The sequence below is a fragment of the Coloeus monedula genome (assembly GCF_965178545.1).
Source record: "Coloeus monedula genome assembly, chromosome: 4".
Taxonomy (NCBI): Eukaryota; Metazoa; Chordata; class Aves; order Passeriformes; family Corvidae; genus Coloeus; species Coloeus monedula.
Window position 1 is genome coordinate 69,987,342 of NC_138784.1, and position 4,531 is coordinate 69,991,872.

Here is a 4,531-nt window from a genome sequence, read left to right on the forward strand (position 1 = left end):
CTTGTTACAAAGACCTGCTTGTTACAAAGACCTGCCGCATTTGAAACTGGCCCTAGATGTGTGTCAGTGCCCCTCCGGCAGAAGAAGGTCCTGGTCGGTAGATGCTGTTGCGTTTTTTCACTTGTTATGATAATTGGTTCATCAGCCAGGTGTGAAACCAACACTTGTCCTTCCCTAGACGTGCCCTGAATGGCAGAAGGTTCATCTCCAAGGGAGGGTGTCCGAAGGAGGCTGCTTATCTCTGGATTTTCGGAGGAAGATTTCCTGTCGCGGCCGCTGGAGGCAGCTACAAGGAAAACCCCTCGGGTGAACTGCCTTCAAAGCCTCTCCTGATGCTTCCTGATGGCTGGAATTTACATCCCAAAGGGCTTCCTGGTGCGCCGCTGAGTGGGTAATGAATTGGGAAGTCCTCTGTGAGCATCACCTTTGTTTACGAAGTTTTATGATTTGTTTTGCTAAATCAGAGATTGTAGATCACAGTGAGCTGTAGGAGGATATGTTGTAAGGGACTGGCAAATCCTAAATCCTTCATCTTTAAGCAAGACGCATATAGAGTCCTCTTAAATGAAGGGGTTTTTGAGATGCTGGTGTCAAAAAGCTGCGAGAAAGCAACAGTGAACAGTTGTTTTTAGTAGCCATATCCAGTCATTTATACAAACATAATGTACTTTGCATACACAGGAACCTCTGCGTGCGCCAGCTCCTGTCCCTGCCTGTAAAATTCCAAGTTGAGAAAAGAGTGGAGAAAAAAAATTATTTCTTTAAAAAGAAAGAATTTAATAACTGGAATATTCACTAGCCTAATCAATACATTTGATAAGTAGCATATATTCTTGGAACGTTTGTAACAAGTTCTTGCTCTTTAGCCTGTTGTTTTCTCAGTCTTTTGCTTTCCCCCGCTGCATCAGGGAAAAATAACATTTAAAATCTGTGGCGGTATATAAAGCCAGAGTAGTTCGGTCCTTTTTGTTAGGTATTATTTTGATTTCATGTTTTGCTCTAAATTCAGGACTGAACCTTTTCTAACTAGGAAATAATGAAAATTAATGTGACAGCTACAGTGAGGGCAGCAAACCTGAGTGACCATGGGGGAGTGGATGGGCACAGTGGCTGATATTTACTGCTTCAGTGATTTTTCAATGAAAGTCGGGTGAACAGTTGGGAAGAGTCACCCGGGTTCACATCTGCATCCTGACCATGGGATGTGATTTCAACCCCTGTGACTGGTGCTTGAAAAGGGGAAAGGTAACAAAATACCCTCTTGTTCAGCCTTTTGGTAGGTTTTTTTCCCAGCTGGGTGGTCATGAGGGAGAATGGGATCCCTTCAGGGAGCTGTGGACATCAATAGGAACATCTCCATGAAGGAGACTTCTTCCTGGCTCGCTGGCTGCTGAGGCTGGCTGGCACTGCAAGAGCCTACTATGACTGGGAGTTTTTATGCTCTCTGCTCAGAGCACCGGTGGATCCAGCTGTCTCTGGAACTTCCAAAGGGATCTGTGTCTATAAGGAGTGGGTGGGCACCCCCAGCACAGAAGTTTGGGACAGCTGGAGAGAAGCCTGGCAGTAGCTCCTCCTTAGGATAGGGGGTGCCCAAAGCTTGGAATTCAGCAGAGGCCAGGAACTAAAGTAAAGCCCAAAGCAGAGAAGTCATTGAGACCCTTGGCCTTTTCCATGACCTTTGTCACTATGCCCCTGATTTTGTTCTCTGTTGAATCCATATCTCCCTTTCCCTCCTTTTTCCTTCTATGTATCCATAGAAGCCCTTCTTGACTCTTCTGGTGATGAGAAATGAACCTGTGCGTTGGTGCTGGATTTTGTTGTTCTTGTTATTGTCTCATCAACATCTGTTTTCCCTGGCATCTCAGTTAAAAAAGCTAATTTTGCTGAGTTGGAGCAGCTGCCACTTCCCACCACAGTAAATTAAGCTTTCAGAAGACCTCATCTTTGGAATTACAGTTCCGATCATAATGTGGATTTTAATAGTCAATTGAGATGCTTATTAAATTATAACACTGTGCATTAGGAACGTTCCTATGCTGCTGGAGGAATCTCAATCGTTTAGTTTTTATTAGTTTTGTGATTTAATGAACAGAAAACATTAAAACGAAAAGCCAAATGCAAACCATCTGTATAAAAATGTTCTATAAAATTCAGGAAACTGACAGACATAGCTGTAAAAGTACTTTGCGAAGACACAGCCTCTCTTAAATGCCATCCATTTTAATACAATGATTAATGCCACCATCAGTTTCCTTAACAAAGAAAATTTCTCCCTTGTTTCTTTTCCTGGGTTCATGAGATTCAGCCTGTATTTCAGTGATGCTTATCAATGGACTTGAAAATTATTTACTCCGGACTGTTTAGATGCAAAGGATGGGGTTTTTTTCATGTGTCCACACACTTCTAGTCCTAGGGGGTGCGGCTACACCACAAGCAGCCCCCGTGTCTTGGGCCAGCAAAGCCAGAGAATGATCTTTTGTTAAAGTTCCATCCATGAGCAGGAAGGTACAAATACAGGGCAGTGACTTCAGCCACCTGCTGCCAAGGTGGACGAGGTGTCCTGAATTCTTTGGCGTGTCATGGAACACAACAGGGTGGTCCTGTGACATGGGAGTTACTTGTATCGAGATTGCCAGAGAGGCTGTAAGTAAAAAGGAATAATTGTTTTTAATGCACAGAGATATTAGACGTTTTTTGAGGCTCTTCTTGTTTAAAAACTCATGTATCAGGAAAAGGTTCTTCATCCAGAGGATGGTTGGGCACTGGAACAGGCTCCCCAGGGAAGTGGTCACAGCACCAAGGCTGATAGAGTTCAAGGAGCCTTTGGACAACACTCTCAGGCACATGGTGGGATTCCTGGGCTTGTCTTGTGCAGGGTCAGGAGCTGACTGATGGTTCTTGTGGGTCCCTTCCAAAGAGTGTTCTATGATTCTATATATTTATGTAAGCATGTATTATGTATGTATAAAAGCATCTTAGTTCTCAAACTCTTTAATCAGTACAGCCAAATCACTACTTTTTGTTCATTTTTTCCAGGTATGAAAGACACCTTTGCATAAGATGCTGTGAAACACATACCTGTGGAAGAAATATCTACATTGCAAACAGCTCCATGCCAGAATAGGCATGAGTAGTATTGCTTTGCTTCATCTTTTTGATGGGGCTTTTACCTAAAGTTTGAAACAGATGAGATTTATTGAGGTTCCTGTTTCAGTTTGGATTGTGAAAGCAATAGATCTGAGTTATATATAGGCCTTTCAATGCAGTTATAATTAGGAGTTCAATAATAAAGCTATTACTCTAGTTGCTGCTTTTTTTTTTTTCTTTCCATTCTGTTCCCCCTCACTCAAACTTGATTTGAGGGACTTTTACTTTCTGTTTACCTATGACTCAGGAGTCAAAGGTCTAATTTTGCTGGCACTGAAGGGCTGGGTGCTGTCACTGCTGCTGCTGCTGTACCTTCACAGTGCCTGTACTCTCGCCTCTGTGACTACACAAAATCGTTTAGAGAGGGTTTTTTCCTGGGTTCCTGACCTTGTTTGTCCCACTTCTGTGAACAGCCTGTTTTGTTATGCCCCTGAAGGGAGTGACTCCACCAAGCATGTAAGAGCCATAAACACAACTGCACTACAGACCAAAGCAGTTTGTAAACCTGCCATGGTTTACTTAAATCACTGGGAGTTTTGCCACTGAGTTTTAAAGAGAACCAGCTTCCAGGATACAGGTTATGTACAGGAGCCCTTCCTACCCATGTCTAGGCTTCTGTTCATCTGCAGCACTGACATGAAGCTTATTGTATTGACAGCTAAGTTTTTGATCCACCAACATGTCACACTGGATTCCAGCAAAGCCTGTTGCATAATGGGAGTTCATCCTAAAGTAGATGTAAGCAGAGTTTTGGTGCACATCCTGTCATCATGAGACTGCCTGGAGCTACAGGAGACTTGTGATGCTGCCTGTTTGGGAGCAGGGCCCGGATTGCTCTTGAACGAGGGTTTTATGGACAACCTGGCAGGTGTTAGATTTGTTTTCGCACTGGGGCTGCAAAAATCTCTCCAAACAGATTCATGGAGGGATGAGGCGAACCCTGATGGTCTCTCCAGAGACATGAGATAAGGCATCGATCCATGCCGGCCTCAGCCGTGCTCTGTGCCAAGCGCTGCTCTCCACAGGAGGCTGATTAAATCCGCAGTCACTGCTGGCAGAGAACGGGGAAAGAAGGGAAGCGGGAGGACGAGCATAAAGAATTCTGCTCGGAGAATTCCGAGCTCTCCGCACGCCAGGCCTGGCCTCCCTCAGGCCCTTCCCACCGGAGCTGCTGCCGGCCCGCGCCTCCCGGCTCTCTGAGGGTGCTGGGGTCCGTCATGGCCTCCTCACGCCCTGCCCACCCGCGGGACCGCGGCTCCCGGCTGGATCCGGCTCTGAAGGCGCTTGGGTCCACCCCGGCTTCCCTCAGGCCCTTCCCACCGCCGTCCCACGGCTCCCGGCTGACCCGGGGCTCTGAGGGCGCTCGGGCTCTGAGCATGCGGCG